Consider the following 17,636-nt stretch of genomic DNA (forward strand, 5'->3'; position numbering starts at 1 on the left):
TCTAGGTGAACTAAAATCCGAAGCCGTATATTTGCCATTAAAGAAACAGTCAACCTGCTACACTGAAATCGTTAATCTAAAAAAGGGAGGATCTAAGTTATATTCTTTGATTTATAATCGAACGTTATTAGTTTGTGTTGCTTATATTCCACGGTAAACAAATGATGAAATTGTAAATATAACATGTGGTCAATTCGTACTTTTAGGGTATAGTTGACAAGAGTGTGAAATGAATAGATTTTTAATACGCCCATACCACCAAAAACCATGCAGAGTTCCTATCTTTAAGAATTACTTCCTTTTAAAAACAACGTTCTCCAAAAAAGTGCTGCAATATTCGGTGTCCTATTTTTCATTCCACATCTGTTTTGATTAGACACTTAAGTTTTTACCCATAGCTAATTAATGATTGCAATGCGCAAAAAACATATCCTCTCAACTTGAAAGAAACAAACATTCTACATAAATCATACAAATTACTTGTAGATTAATAATCACAGGAAACTGAAACATTTCCTTATAAAGTCGCTCAATCGCGATAACGCTAGCATATGATTTTTACTGAAATCTGGGTTAAGGTCACTTAGAAAAAGCAGTTACAAGACCATTCTTCTTTTTATTTACGACTGTACTTTCATAAAGAAACTTTCTGAAATCAATGTCAAAGTTGCATGACTCTGCAGCGATAATATCCTCTATTAAAAACAGGGTTATGGCCGTGACATTTGCTTTCTCTTCTCTATATACTTTTAAATTTAACTTCTTTAAAGATTCACACTTATAAAAAGTTTAAAACTATACACTTAATATCATCCAATATTGTGCAATGCCATAATGCAGTGTTTTTGAATCGGGCGAAGTGGGGTAGCGAAGTGGATATCGCCACTGCGTTCTTATAAAAATTTATAAAAATTTTCAGAGGGAATCTAATGTTTTAGAATTAAATACTAATCGTGAATTCATTTATAATTTTCATGAAATTCTTTAATGAAACTTTCTGAAATGTTTGTTCTTTTGGCAAAATATTCTAATTTAAATATTGTTTAAATTATTAATAATTGGTCAGATAAGAGTAGGATCTCTAGATACCTCATCCCACCTAACTTCATTTGATCCGAGAGGATAATCTTCGGGTATCTTCATTTAATTATAAACTAATTTTTCAATTAAATAACAACCGTCTTTTTTGTTTAATAACTGAAAATTTCCTACTTTCTCAGATAAAATTAAACAATATACTGTATTCGATAATTTATTATTTTTTCATTGTTCCATTGTTTTCATGACCAGATTTACGAGGATGCTTACTCACATCAAAATGGATTACTGTATATAGGATTTTAAGCTTTAAACAATCATTAATTGTTCCCTCGTTACAGTACAAGTCTTTAATTCCCTCAGGTAAAAGCTTACATATAATCTTTTTTTTTTTTTTTTTTTTTTTACAATTCTATATTATATTCTTCATATGGGTATCTCGTTCCTCACACTTGAAGTGCATCCAGTTGATATAGATGAACAGTGCACTGTTGAGTCAGTTTGGTGTGACATAAGCACTGCGAAAGCAAAAATAAGAGTAGGGGTGTGTTATAGGCCTAATGACTCGAATGAGTACAATGAACAATTGTACAGAGAAATAGAGTGGGCTAGTAAATCAGAATGTATTATAATGGGGTATTTTAACTTCCCAGATATTGACTGATACTTGTGGGTTGGTCACTCACACACTAGTAAGACTTTATTGGATGATTGTTTTCTGCAGCAGCATGTTCGAGAGGCAATCAGAGAGGGTAATACTCTTGATCTGGTTATCAGCAGTGATCATTCGTGTATTAAGAATTTGCAGATAAAGGAACTATATCTAAGGAACCACCAAGTTAAAGATATAATTACCATCAGGGGTAAAGGAAAGGGTTTTTTCTTCCGTAAAGGTGAGTATAGTGGTCTCAGACAGTTTTTAAATTCTGTACAGTGGGATCAACTGACTATGTTACCAACAGTAAATTCTAAGTGGGAAGCATTCAAGGAATTAATCGTGGAAGCTACTAAAAGTTTCATACCTATTAAGAAATATTGTTCAAAGTTTGAGCCTAAATAGTTATCAAATGAATTAATGAAACTCGTGACAGAGAAGAAAATGCAATGGGATGCATATAAATTATCAAGCGATTGAGAAGCCTATGGCAAATATAAGCTAGTCTGTAATCAGGTCACAAAGGAGGTTAGGCAGGCGAATGCAGATTACGAGAAATCTTTGGCAAACGATGGTAAGAAAAACAGCAAGGATTTCTTTACTTATATAAACTCTAAAAGGAAGGGGATGAATCTGATTGGTCCACTTGATATCGATGGTTCGACTGTTAATGATCCTGTTCAGATAGCAAACAAACAATGAGTATTTTGCATCTACATTCACACATGAGGAGTTATTAAGGTTTGAAAATGGCAGAAGGTTATCCAATTGTAGCAGGGTGCTTAATGATTTTGTAATAACTGAGAGCAAAGTGGAGGAGAAATTGTTAAAGTTAAACATAAGAAAGGCACCTGGGGTGGATGGGATCCATCCAGTTATATTAAAGGAGGCGGCGAAGCAACTAAGCAAACCCTTAGCCATAATTATGAGAGAATCCTTGGACTCAGGGGAGGTCCCCACGGACTAGAGATGTGCAAATGTATCCCCAATTCACAAAGGGGGATCGAAGGGTGACACGAGTAATTACAGACCAGTTAGTTTAACTTCTGTTCCGGGTAAAATAATGGAGTCGCGGTTAAAGATGCATTGCAGGATCATCTTGACAAGACTGCAGCAATAATTCAGATACAGCGTGGATTTGCTAAGGGAAAGTCTTGTCTGACAAATTTGATAGGATATTATGATATGGTTACAAAGGAACTGGATGCAAAAAATATTTTTGATATCATATATTTGGATTTCAGGAAAGCTTTTGGCACTGTTGCGCATGGAAGACTACTGTACAAATTGGAGCAGAATGGCATTAAGGGAAAGTTACTACAATGGATAAAAGGATGGTTGAGTGAGAGAAGACAGAGGGTGGTAATCAATGGGTGCTGCTCTTCGTGGACTAAATGTTATTAGTGGAGTCCCATAGGGTTCGGTGTTGGGTACACTGTTTTTTTTTTTTTTTTTGTTTATTTATCAATGATATTGATGAAGGTATATCAGGCTTAGTGTCGAAGTTTGCAGATGATACAAAGGTTGGCAGGGTTGTTAATGACAGTAATGGCAGTGTGCTACTGCAACAGGATCTAAAAAATTTGGGCAGATGGGCTAAGAAGTGGCAATTGAAGTTTAACCTTGACAAATGCAAAGTACTGCATATGGGTCGAAGTAACCCCAGAGAAACGTACCAACTGTGTGGTACTACACTTAAGGTGGTAGAAAATGAAAAAGACCTGGGAGTAATTGTGCAGTCAGATATGAAGTTTTCTAAGCAATGCAGACAGGCTGCCAGGACAGGTCATGGGGTTTTGTCAATGATATATAGGAATTTTGCTAGCAAGGAAAAGGAAGTGATTGTCCCTCTGTATAAGGCAATGGTCAAGCCACGCCTTGAGTACTGCGTACAGGTCTGGAGGCTTCATTTTAGGAAGGATGTAGATTTACTTGAGCGTGTACAGAGAAAGGCAACAAGATTGGTGAGGGGAATGAAGGAATCCTCTTACCAAGAGAGGCTTAAGTTGTGCAGATTGCAGTGGCTGGAGACTAGGCACCGGCGCGGTGATCTGATTGAGGTGTATAAGGCCTTGAATGGGTTCAGCACGCTGAATTCTGATGGGATCCTTCCACTTGTTCAGATTACGAACCTAAGGGGGCATAAATTCAAATTAAGAAAAGACAGATGTAGAATAGATGTGCGGAAATTTGCCTTTAGCCAGCGGGTGGTTAATTGCTGGAACAAACTTCCATCTGTCGTTGTGGAAGTTGATAGGTTAAATAAATTTAAGGAGAAACTGTACAGGCATTTGGAGAGAATGGTGTGATTTTTTTTTTTTTTTTTTTGGCTGATGCTGCATAAGCTCATACACTTGCTTTCTTGCATCACATTCCACTACTACTACTTCAACATAGCACTGTTCCAAATTCATGTAGTCAAAAATAGTGTTGTTTATTTTATTTTTTATTGTGAAACTTAATTCTGTACAGTGGGATCAACTGACTATGTTACCAACAGTAAATTCTAAGTGGGAAGCATTCAAGGAATTAATCGTGGAAGCTACTAAAAGTTTCATACCTATTAAGAAATATTGTTCAAAGTTTAAGCCTAAATAGTTATCAAATGAATTAATGAGACTTGTGACAGAGAAGAAAAATGCAATGGGATGCGATTTTTGAAATATAAATATAATGACAATACGTGAAGGTGACTATATTTGAAACTACCTATGTGCCAGTATTATTGTTCATTACATTAGATAAATAAACATCACCACTCCCTTAAACAGTTAACAGTTTAAGTCCTGATATAATATTTTAATCTATATTTAAGTTATAACAGTCCTGATATAATATTTTGTAAAAATTTCATTTCTATTGTTAATGAGAGTTTAATTTATGGTAGAAAAATTTGTTTTTCTAATTGAAACATATCTATTTTCGTTATATGTAGTAATTAACATGTTTTTATTGGGATTTTTATCTAATTCAATTTTAATTCTATTTAAATTCCCATTTTATTTCATTTACATTTTTTCTCATAATATTGCGCGTATCCTAAATGCAGCTCTCCGATTCAAACATTGCCATTTTTTTCTGAGTTTGAAATTCCTTACTTATCAATCTATCACACGCTAAATACTCGATTCTGGTTTAAACAACGTAATAGTAAATTGCTTACATTGAAATCAAAGTTGAAGTTAGAACTTGTACTTTAATATCTGGTACATGTGGCCTTTTAGATAATTTATTAAATTTTAATAAGATTAAATCTTATATTTTAGTAGTTTAACTCCTTGGTCACTTTATATCTGCAACGTCATATTTAGGTATGTGATTTATTTACACACTCAGCTACGTTTAAGCAATCGATTGTAAGGTGAGTGATTTTTGTTATTTGCTATACTGCTTAGCATTAAGTTTTTCCTGGTAACGGTCCACATCCTCCATCCGAACTGCGACTTCAGGGTGAAGTGTTTAATTTATAATTAAATTAATTAAAAAGTTTAGGTTATTAGAGAGATAAAGGGATATGAAAATATTCCAGAGAAAGGCAAGAAATGCTGTCCAAAACAACAAATAACAATTAACACACCATTTAAAACAGGTTTTATTCTATTAGGAGTACAGAAGTTATGCTGTGTCACCAAACTTTCCTGTTAAAGTGGAACAATGGGGTATTTATCTCTATCGAGATACAAAAGGTATTTGTTCGATACGATTCGAGTTCCTTTGAAACTTCAAACCGGTATCATTAAGTTAATAATGTAGTTTGGCATAAAAGTCTTTAGCCTTTACATAATCTTCGCAATTAAAAACAAAAAAATTATTTGATTCTTCCGAAACAAAATGCCTAGCTTCTGTTAATGATAGGCTTGTCATACATTATAATTCTTAATCGCCACCGAGCCATTTATAATATTATAAGCGATAAACTCGGCCACTTCCGTTAACGTAGTCTTTTATTTTAATTTACCATCGGCTATCTAATGCAGAGATAGCACTGTTTCAAATGGTTATTACCAGGGATAAGATCAAATTCTTATTAGCATATAAAAGCCAAATAAGTTTTAAATATGTCAAGTCACATTATTAACTTAGCTAGTTCCACCAGCAGAAACGTGTGGTAACTATCCGATGTACAATAGATAGGTATACTTAATCCATATGAACACTTCATGATGTCATGGTACACGAAACAATCTCTGTAGCACACTAAAGCAAGAAACAAAATCATTGTTTCTACTACAATTTACAAGTTCACAAAACACATTTACCATTGACCTGCCATCTTCGTGGTTGGATAACAATCTCTGGCAGAAGTAAATCATTTTTTGCCCAAAAATACACTTCGTTCTAACTTTTGTGGCAAGTAGAACAAATTTCTCAGCTTTTCTACAGTATTCTGTTTTAACAAGCCCATAACTTACTAGATTGGAACTTCGACGTGCGTTTTGTTCTTTGTTGCAACAAACTGGCTCCATAAGTTTTTGGCCAAATTTCAGGTTTTTGTTTTGTTTTTTCAACCTTTTATTTGGAAACCTGTCTCGATTCGCCTTTTAAACTGGTCGTGCTCAGTCCCACGTGCGCACAAGAAATGGATAATTTAAGACTGTTGCTTGATAAGACCTCAAAGCACAGAACGCACTGAAGAAATCCTGAAAGAAATGCTGTGTATAACTGGGGAAAGTTATACACAGAAACTATTTTCCCAACAAACACTTATGCAAACCAATAAGAAATTCCTATTTTTTAAAAAAGAAATCCATAATATATAATATTATGCAAGAATTTTGGGAAAGCATGTAAATATATCTAAAATTCCAAAGATTTCACAATGTTAACTAAATAAACAATAACAATACATATTAAAAAAGGTTAAAATCAATTAAGACAGTAAACTGTAATAATCAAGGTTGCTTTTTTTTTATTTTATAAACTTTGGAAAAACAACAGTGGCAATGAGTTCTAGGGGATTCTAGCACGATATCAGAAAGATCTCAAACAAAGACTTATGTAAAGAACCACCGTGAAGAATACATATATATATACTGACGGCCTTCAAGCATGCGCTTATAATCACAAATTTATTATCTTTAGAAGTGTGTATTCACGACCAATTTGCATATTATGTAGAATGAAGAAAGCTATACCCTCCTTCAGAGATACACGAACTACAGCTTCGAATGAAGATGACTTTAAAAATTCCTCCAGCCGTCGACGTGATTTGAACCCTGACCTCGCCGAACAAGATCCTGGGTGTGCCAAGCCCATACTCACCAGATGTGAACCCCAGGTTCATCTGGTGAGTACGGGCTTGGCACACCCGGGATCCTGAGCTGGATATCATCATTCTTCTCTTTCTTTGGTGATTCCCTTCTACTTCTGACTCTTGTTTTCTCTCTTTCTTTCTCAGGTTAACTCAGATTTTTTTTTTTTTTTTTGGCTGGTGCAGCAAAAGGCTCAGGCTTCCTTGCACCATATGGCTAATGATGATGATAATAATAAGTGGCAGACAGCGATAAATCGTGCCGACTATGCTGCCACTGTGATTTTTATGAACAAGTTCATGACAACCTCTCTCTCTCTCTCTCTCTCTCTCTCTCTCTCTCTCTCTCTCTCTCTCTCTCTCTCTGCGCCGGTTAACTCGTGTTGCATAATCTTCCTCCCATACACTCTGACTTATTTTATCCAGAAAAAGAGTAAATTACAAGAATATGTGTAAACTACAGACGCGATGTATTGACGAGTCATGGTCTTAATTGCCTTAGCGTCTAAACAGCTCGACAAAATCCAAATTGTCTTATAAATTAGGAGTCCGGTGAAATGAGACATCCTGTATGCATGTATATTACAAATATATGTATATCCACACATACAAAATAAATAAAAAATAATAAATGAGATTGAGAATTTGTATGTATACAGAACGCTGATCGAAAGAATCTGACCATATAGCGCGTGAAACCGGGAAAATAGATAACTGTAACCGAAAACAATGAATACAAGTGTAATAACTTGAATTAAAGGGGGGGGGGAGTAAAAGTGAGCATGTGCGTATTGGCAAAACAAAAAAAGATGCAAAATGTGAAGAATACAAACAAGCAATTAATCAAATTATGTAAAATACAAGTGATTAAAAACATGAAGCAAATTTTCAGAGTTATACTCATGCTGAGTGAATGACAGAACAAACGAGCGAATGAATATGAAAAGAGAAAAAGAGCGTCCTGAATGAATCCGAGAAATTAGTGGTGCTCCTGAGCGACTGCTGGTGAAGTGCATTCAAGGCTTTTTCTCTACACTCACCTCCCTTACTATCATCCAAATACTTCACCTTCAACCTACTTCTAGGGTTGTAGACCCAGAACCTCTTTATCACCTCCACTTTCAATTTTCATATTCTGTTTTATTTTATTTTATTTCTTTATTATTATTATTTTTTTATAATGCCGGGCTGTGCTCCCTTGCACTTCAGTGGGTGGACTGAGGCAGTCCAGACAAAAGGACATACCTTGCCCAGCTCTTCGTACCAGGAAGGAATTCAATAAGCTGCCAGCCAGGTTATAGCAGATTCCTGGCTGCAGAGGTCAGACATACGCACATCTTTTTTATTATTATTTTATATTACAGAGTCCAAGTTAAAGTATCCAAGTCCAGATAATAAATAATTGACAGCCCATTTCAAAGTCCACAGAGTTATCAATTAAAATTGCAGTGGCAAACCATACCAAACCGGAAACCAAAAGGGGAAAAAAAACAGAATCTTCCAACGCTGGCGTGTGACTCGATCTACACCTTTTTATCTCAGCAGTACAAGAAACTGCTTTCCAGACGCTGAATAGGGAAGTCCTCTTGACGTCAAAGGAGTCTTCAAGAATCTAAATCTCGGGGTCTGTAGGAATTGGGTAGCCCGCTCTGAAAGCTGTCTAGAATGGAACTGCCAGCACAAGGAGCTGGAGCTCTGGAGCTATCAGCTTTCTGTTAGCATTTTTTTTTTTTTTTTTTTTTTTTTTGTTATAAATCATGAATCATTGCTATTTGCTAATGTGCCTGAAATGTAACGCATTGCGTCCATTAACTAACTTGTTTAGTTTGTCAGCTACGAAAAATATCGCAAATCAACCCGCTTCTTCAAGCATGAAGTATACCACTGTGGCATACCTAGTACTGCATATAAGCGGGTACGACTAAGAGATCTTAGTCACTCTGGATACAAGGGATTGTGCATAGCCCTAATTCTTTTCATATGCGATGTCTAGCACTCTGTAAAGCTTATTCTTCAATTAGAAGGATTCCACCTTTCAAGGAAAATGCAACGTGTCGGCTCTGCTCAAAAATTTGACTTCATATTTTTTTGCAAGTGATACACTATGATCAGTGTAGTTCTAAACCAGACTTAAAAGGAATGTCTGCAAATGTAAGAATCCAGAATGTGCAAACATGGAGAACCTTCTCTCTCTCTCCCCTGAACAGCCTCTCTGATAAATAGGTTTAATTACTATTAAAACCAAGAATAAAATTATATCTCATTCTCAAATTAACCTAAATAATAGTTAATAATAATTAACTTAAAAATAATAACTGATAATAAAAAACATTAGCTTTAATAACGTATAATAATTAACTTAAATACAGGACTTATCACATAACGAAAGCGGCAGCAATACCTCTTATCACAAACGAACTTTTCACGATGTGTGCAGGCTGTAATCTCTCGTGATGTCATATGAAGCGTGCAGTTTCTTAGGTTTTAGATTACGGAGCAACTTCATTTTTGTGACAATGCTTCTCATCTATCGGTTGTTGTTGTAATAGGGTTTTAGGAGCATCACGACGTAGGCCATATTGCTCGGTGTATAACGTCTGCAAATCGCGTTGTGTTCTCTGGTCGATTTTCTGTTAACTGGACGAAAAACCCGAGCTTTCGGGAGAAAAAAATCATGCTACCCCCGCTTGAGATCGACTAACTCAGCCACGCTGTGAAAAAGGCCCATAAAAATTCCTCACGCCATCGACGGCACTCGAGCTCAAGTCTTTTCCACCCGGTGTAGAGAGGACGGCGATCCTAACATCTGTGCTACCCACGAGGACATCATCTATCCGTAATAAATATCAGAACTTTGTCAGATATACACAACTTTACTTCCCTAAACGAGACGGAATATTGTCTGTATACAAAAATTCAAGGGATAAGAAGATATATATGCAAGAAGTATAACCGCAGTTCTTTTTTATACAAAATATACCTTTTGAGTAACACTGTAAGTGGTTAAAACCTACTTAATTCAAATTTTCTTTTGTTTAAAGCTTTTAATAAATGTTCCTACGTTATAGTCGTGGCTTGCCTTTCAGGAATATTTGTCGGAATGCAGTTATCAAATTTATTATTTAGTATTCAAAATGCAGCATAAAAAGCTATTGTTTAAAATATGACAGGATATAAGGAAGTAAGAACAGTCATATCGGACGTAGGCCTCTTTGTTCAACTTCTAACCTATGTCTGTGCACTACGAAAACGCTACTATCGCCAATGACTCATTACTATTTGTCTGTTATACAGTAACTCACAAACTAAGAACGTAACTGACCGGAATATTTATCGACCGTATCCAGTTTGCAGGACAGAGGATAAACCCAAACAGTTCCTGCCTAATGTCAGGTGAAGAGGAAACGGATTCTGAAGTGATTATCTCCAGGTCAGGGAGTTCGAAACCGTTTGAATTGCCCAGCAGAATAAAGGTAGGTAGGCGTGTGTGTGTGTGTGTGTGTGTCCCTTTTTGGTTTTTGATATGGATGAAGATATTTCGCTAAAAAAAAAAAAAAAACACTTATCTGTGTGTGATATCCAACAATTCCTAGCACTTAGCAGTTAACAATAGGGTTAATAAACCCTATTGTTAACTGCTAAGTCGGGATACCAGTTTTCTGGCGCATGTAAACAAGGGTGATTCATAAAATAATGGCAGTTTTACTATTAAAGCAGTACATCAGAGAGGGGAAATATTTTTAAGTGATTTGCAACAAAATTTTTCAGTTTTTCTTGGATAGGAGTTATAACTTATACGTACAACCAATTTTATTTCTAGCAAAAAGAAACCCTGCATGTCTAAGCTGGTTTCATTTGATTATCAGGATGAAAGAGATGACCATTTATATACTTTTATACTTTTCAACAAGCCAAAAATCCGAGAGACCAGATCATCTATAGGAGGAATGTTCTTAGATATTAAATGCAAGTTTTTCAACGGTGTCAGTAGTTTTACGAGACATATAGCCTAGCATTATCAAACGCCAATAAAATTTCTTTGTGAAGTACACATGACTAAAAACCGGTACAAGCCAACTTTTCTTTTGCAACAAACATCAATATCACAGCAACAACTTTAACTTTAAGTTATCCTCACTTTTGGTTCAGACCGTACTTCATCGTATTCTACTTCATTCTTCTATATGACTTTTTCCTTTAGTAACGAATAGGCCTGGAGTACTGGGGTCCATAGTTTATAATAATATACACGTAAGTTATAATCCAGTTTAATACAAATATATACTAACAAAATATATACTAACAAAATCAGTAGCTTTCGAGACGCGTGTCCCTTCGTCAGTTGACGAAGAGACACGCGTCTCGAAAGCTACTGATTTTGTTAGTATATATTTGTATTAAACTGGATTATAACTTACATGTATGTTATTATAAACTTTTTCCTTTATTATTTAAAAAACAAATGTAAAAAAAGAATTGTTGCAATCTCGTAAAGGCGATGACGTCTTCATTACACGTGTGGATAATTTCAAAATAGTAAAAAATTGTTTTTGTTACCAGATCAGATGTTTAATTATTGAAAAGAAATAAAATAAATGTTTTTTTAATGACCATAAATTTTAACCATAAATAAATTGCCGTTACGTTTTCAATTACCTTTGTAAACGTCGCGAAGAACGTTTGCTGTCGAAACGTAGCTCTTAAATTTCTATCATCATTAGTATAATTGCTATGAAGGGTGGGACAGATGGGCAAAGCAAAATAAAAGTTACCAAAATGTATTACTAATAAAGCAAATGATAATGTCGAAAGCTAGATTTTGTATATCGACTTGCATTTATATGAGTAAGAACACATCTTCACTTTTACAACCAAGTATGTAGTGTAAATGTTCTGCACCAGTGTTTTGGATAAGGAACACCGAAGTAGGAATAACTTTGCAAACAAGCCCACAAAGCCATAAATATAAATAGATTTTGAGGGCAAAAAATCACAGAACTGTACACACATAGTAATGCTACTGGTGAAAGAAGACTCTTAAGATTGCATCTTGCGTGTTGGTACATTACACAATCTGTGCGCCCCGAAATCTGTTTTAGGCTCTAACCCCCTCCCCCAAATGTTTAAATCAGGTGATATTCGACTAATTAAGACTGAGGATATCTCTTAAAAATCTATTGGAGACCGAAAGCCGAACATCACAGATTTATGAGCTGTGCAGGACCACAAATAATAAAACAGACATTTTCTTTAGCCCTGTTGCTCAGTTAACTGTCATCAAAACGCAAAAGCAGAGAACGGAAGTGTTCTAGGCTACTTTATATATTTTTTCTTAAATCTTTTTCCTTGTCTGCCTCTAGGTGTAATCCAGTCACACCCAGTTCTCTCCTTCTGAACAATCCTTAGGATTGTTCAGAAGGAGAAAACATTGAGAGAATATGGGAGAAGAAGAGAATACTGAGAGAAAAAAAAAAACTGGAAAACAAATGTATTTTACACCAAACAATAGAAAAATATGAAAATCCACAGCAATAGTGAATTTCGCCACAAAAAAACAAACATTCCTGTTATAAAATATATCACTACTGATAAATATGTAAATGTTAGCATTCGTCACAAAGCTGTATTTACCGGGACTCAGTGAGCAGTTGCTCCAAACCTCCCCCCCCCCAAATAAAAACTAAATTATTATATTAGAGTCACCTGGAAAGTAACTTTCAATTACCCCTGTGTATTGTGTCTATAAATTGCGTGTTCTCTGGTCGATTTGCCTGCTTTTCTGGACAAAAATATCAGTTTTTCCGGGAAAAAAAAACCTTGCTATCTACGCCTGAGACCGACTAACTCAGCCAGGGAATGAAAAATGCCCATAAAAGTTCCTCGCGTCATCGACGCGATTCGAACCCGGACATTTTCCACCCGGTGTGCTATCTGCGCAAACTTCCAAGGCCCCAACGCAATTGCTATATGGAATAGTTTGTAACTTTTAACATTTATGTCCGTCACGGCCTCAGACTACCTAAAATCGGAAATGATTTCGTGAGAGCAAAGTACGTACAGTATATCAGAATATCACTAAAAACGATGAAAAAAAATATAAAAAAAAACTCTACAAATGGAGCATAAAACAAGAAGCCTAAGAAGCAATGGTATATTATGTTACACACACATTTCACTTTATTTACCGTCAGAACATTAGGAAAGTTACGAAATTTTTACGAAATTCACGAAAAGCTGATTATAACCAGACTAACTTTTGCGAAGAATAATTTGTGCATTCCTTCTTTCTCCCATCCCTTCAAAATCAGAAAAATAATTATACTTTTATATCGAACTTCAGTTTCGAAAACAGAATTACAAACTCCGAACAAACAAAATGAATAGTCTTAGATAAGAAAATTTCTGTCTATTAAACTTTCATTCCTTTGTTGACTACTGTTTACTAAAGCAATTTTACTCACATAAAAGAAGAAATAAGTTTCCAATTAACATTTTAAAAAACTTTCCATTATCGCAATTGAAACACGTACATCAAGTCGCTAATGTAGAAAAATGTCTTTTCAGGGATAATCACTGAATGGGCATATTTTCAAAACTGGGTGTTCCTATTTATCAGATATCATGCCATCTCGTATAACTTCTTTAGGCACGGTTAATAACTTGAAAGCAAATTAATCATTGGAACAGGTGGGGTCACAATAATACACTCTTATTACTTTGATGCTTTCACTCGAATTTAAGCCCAAAATCACCGATTTTCAACTCTGTCAAGATATCAACCCGCCGGGCCATGTGAATTATGGAGTAGTTCTTGGAGTAATGCCTTTGTATACGTTTTCACCATTAATAACTTCAGCAGCCCGGAAGCTGGCAACTGTTTACTACAGAGTTGATGGAATTCTGGAACACTTTCCAAGAAATGAACTGCTGGCGAATAGCCTTCTCTTTCTCACCAGCTACAGTTCGCGATATACCAAAGATAAATTAGATGGTAACCATTTATGTTTCTATTATGAGTGACAGTGTGAGATCGAGATTGAGAACTCAATTTAAAATTCACTTTTGTCACCAGAACTTTATGACTGGTCATTTTGGACAGCTGCTGGAAGACATCAAAAGGTTCGCTGTTCGCTTAAATGAGATTAGTGACATCAGAAAAGGAATTATAATTGCAGAGTTCAATAAACCTCCTAAAGGGAGTTCGGTGTAAGTTACTGCAATTATGGGATTAGTCGGTCGAACTCCAGTATCTTTTGTTTACGATTCGAGTTTTGCCATTTAATAATTAATCCAAAATTCTAATGCAGGTAGGAAAGTTCTCATCTTCCTCCATACATAAGTAACTTAAATAAATACTTTATGCTGTTGAAAGAAAGATGATTCCGGAAGCACAGTGCACAAATGATCTTCCATTTGTTGCGGTCATGAGGAGTCTAACAGAAGGGCATTTTTCGGATATCACAAATTCAGGTCACGTGCTCGCCAGGTTATCTGGTTATGATAGCGAAAGTAAAACGTATATGCATCATGAAACTTTAAAGAGAAACAATTAACTAAGCTAGAACAGCCAGTGCTTTTTCTCTGCCAAGATAATCCAACCTCGTCAATCAACTTAACATAGCTTTAAACACAGATCGCTTACGTTCTTTTTAGGGCAATCAAGAACTTATACGATAGTAGTGCTTCTAGAGAATCCAGGGCTTCAGAGAATTACCGATATGAAAAACAAGAAGTTTTCTGACTCTAGTTATTGTGTGCACGTTACATAAAGAGCGTACTCGTTTCGCGAGAAACATAATTGAACAAAACTGGCTATCAACCTGCTTTGTGATTATGGCTTGAACGCCGGGAATGTTTATCATAGAAATCCGAATATCTTTCATAATTAGTTACCTTAAATACCCATACAGAATAGATTGCCTTCTAGTCACGTCTCTCTTTGATGGTAAAGTACAAAAAAAAAGGGGGGGGGGGGAACTAAACTAAACTCGCTTTGATACAAGGCTGTAACAAGTAGCCAAAGTAGGTTGAAATATTTTACTGCGACTGGGGTGTTAAATTTCAAAGCAAGAGAGAGAGAGAGAGGGATTCAAATTGTTAAAATTCATTTCAGTCTGTTAGTAGTGGCTGAAAACATAACGATACAAGGTAGGCACTGCCTATCCAAAAACCTCGGGGGCGCTAAATCCAATTTGTTAGGAAGCGTAAGAGAGGTGATGTTAATATTGAAGTTCATAAAACTGAGTAAAAGCGTTCCTGCAGATTATTTCAAAAAAGGATTACGGTGAACGAATTCCATGAAATATGCAGCGCATATAAAAACAAATAACAATAATAAATTAAATAAATAATAATTTTAACAAATTATCTTTAAGTGCATTCAATTAAGTTTCGTTCGTTCTTTATTAAAAACTCTTCTCCATCCAGAAGATACCATGCGCTCCTCGAAATTTTCAGGGAATGCTCGAACAACTGAGCACGTTTACAGTTTGGCCCCTATGTACAGAATGATGTAAAACATGCCAAATTAAATAAAAACTCTGCAGGATTATTTTTAGTATATCGTGGTTCGACCAGGAGAGCAACAAAAACCATTCATTAATTCATCGGTAAGATTAAAATGTTAGAGAACCAAACTAATATTTAGTGAGTTTGCTTTAAAAAAAGATTTAAAATTTTCATAAAATTTTTATCACTGTATTTTTTTGTAATTTATAAAACAAAATTTGATTCGATATTTGAATCGGAAATTTCTTAGAACGATTATTTTTCTTTTAAAATGGCGATTCAAATTTCATTTAAAATTTTATAATTAAAAAAACAAACTTTAAACTGAAATTTAGAATCACAGATCATAAATTTACAATCAGCGATTTCCCGGGTGGGAATCGCTGATTGTATGCATATCGCTTGTAATACTTAACTGATTCGAAGTGACAACTGAACAAAATACAGCAGGCCCCCGTTATAACGCGGTTGGTTTTACGCTGATTCGCTATAACGTTGTTCTTATATTATAACCCCTATCTGACTATAACGCTGTCACAGATCACTATACCGCTGTCACAGATCACTATACCACTCTTTTACAGATTGCATTTTTGGCATATTTAACTAAATCGTTTCATTTGATGGAGTCGATAGCTTGAAAATGAATAGCAAAACGGCATTAAAACGTTTCCCACGCTCAGTGAAATTTTTTCGCACGCTAATTTAATTGCAGTACAATAACTTGTTACGTAGTTCCGAGATCAACATTTTAAAAAATGATCAAGTATATTGCTTGTAATATTTGCGTTATATGCATTTATCCGAAGTCTAGTCATCACTCAGTACCGTATTAGACATCGTGCGAAACGGACAGTTTACTTGAACATTGTATCGTAATTAATGCAACCAACGCAGTTACATTTTCGAAGAGTTAATAATGGCCGATAAGAATGAAAATGCAACGACGTCTGAGTGCAGTACGAAGACTATAAATGTAAGAAAAAGACTGAATTTGAAAATCAAATTAGACGTTTTGAAGCGAATCGATTCCGGTCAAAAACAAGCGGATGTGTGCCATAATTTAGGACTCGCAAGTTTAACTGTAAGAACAATTATAAAAAAAAATAAAGAATTAATTTTAGCAGCGGGAAAGATAGCTGTTCCACTGCAAGCAACTAGGGCTAGGCCGGCTATTAGGATTGACATGGAAAGACTTTAACTAATTTTATTGAAGATAATATCCAATGCAGAATTCAGTTAAGTTAAATATTATTAAGAGAGAGAGAGAGAGAGAGAGAGAGATTAGCCAATATGATGATCTGAAGAAAACTCACCTAAAAAAAAAAAATGTGGAACCATTTAAAACTAGTAAGGGCTGGTTGAATAGATTTAAAATCCAGGGAGAAGCCGCAAGTGCAGAAGGAGCCGAAACTTTCAAAAAAGAACTTCTTAAAATTATTGAAGAGGGATATTATGTGTTATACTTCTCAACAAGTTTTTAACAAAGGTGAGGCAGGACTTTTGTGGAAACGAATGCCTAAAAGAAGTTTCATATTGAAAGAAGAAAAAACATGCCAGGTTTCAAAGCGGCGAAGGATCGGTTGACTTTATTGTTAGGTGGTAACGCTGCAGGAGATTTAAAATTAATACCACTTTTATTTTATTTGGAAGAGGACCAAAGTTCAACCCAAAATCGACACATTTTTCATGATTAAATTCATCAATTAAATTAAATCAATTTAGATCAATTAAATTCATGATTTTAATTGGAATTTTAAGTTTAATTTTGATACATAAGTAGTTACCACATAATTATATACGTATATAATGCAGAATATTTTATATGTAAAAATATTTGAATATTAAATATTTTGACCGACATTTGTGCATCTTTTCACTACCGTTTATTATTGATTAGGAAATATCCTATGGCACCGACCGCAACTCACAAATACATATGTTACCTTATGGGAATACGGCACTCGCTTAGCGTGGATTCACTTAGTGCTCTGTTTTTCTGGAATGAATTATCAGCGGTAAGCGGGAGTCACCTGTATGTGTCATTAGTTCTATTACAAAAACAAACAAAAAATGGTCGTACATTATTTATTCAAAAGTGGTAAACAAGTTTAAGAAGGTTGGAAGCACTTAATACAGTTGATAGGTTTCCTGTTTGTTTATATCTAAAAAGCACTTTTATCT

At 35.0% G+C, this 17,636-nt stretch overlaps 1 protein-coding gene and 1 long non-coding RNA gene across 4 annotated transcripts in view; one reads left to right on the top strand and one right to left on the bottom strand.

Annotated features, from left to right (window-relative positions):
• Positions 1 to 9,395, bottom strand: part of LOC150079429 (uncharacterized) — a 106,910-nt gene extending 97,515 nt beyond the window's left edge. Inside the window, exon 1 of the long non-coding RNA XR_016547574.1 lies at positions 9,346 to 9,395. This is a non-coding gene — a long non-coding RNA (uncharacterized LOC150079429). The remainder of the gene's footprint in view (positions 1 to 9,345) is intronic.
• Positions 1 to 17,636, top strand: part of mrj (DnaJ heat shock protein family (Hsp40) member B6 mrj) — a 242,204-nt gene that overhangs the window by 58,638 nt on the left and 165,930 nt on the right. Inside the window, exon 1 of one of the 3 annotated variants that reach the window (XM_090383861.1) lies at positions 10,397 to 10,417. The exons of the other annotated variants lie outside the window; for them this stretch is intronic. The gene's annotated coding sequence lies outside the window, so the exon portion shown is untranslated. Of the gene's footprint in view, positions 1 to 10,396; positions 10,418 to 17,636 lie in introns of those variants that run through there. 3 annotated transcript variants of the gene reach the window in all.

Source organism: Mastigoproctus giganteus, chromosome 10 (genome assembly GCF_048544385.1).
Source record: "Mastigoproctus giganteus isolate SK-2022 chromosome 10, ASM4854438v1, whole genome shotgun sequence".
Classification (NCBI taxonomy): Eukaryota; Metazoa; Arthropoda; class Arachnida; order Uropygi; family Thelyphonidae; genus Mastigoproctus; species Mastigoproctus giganteus.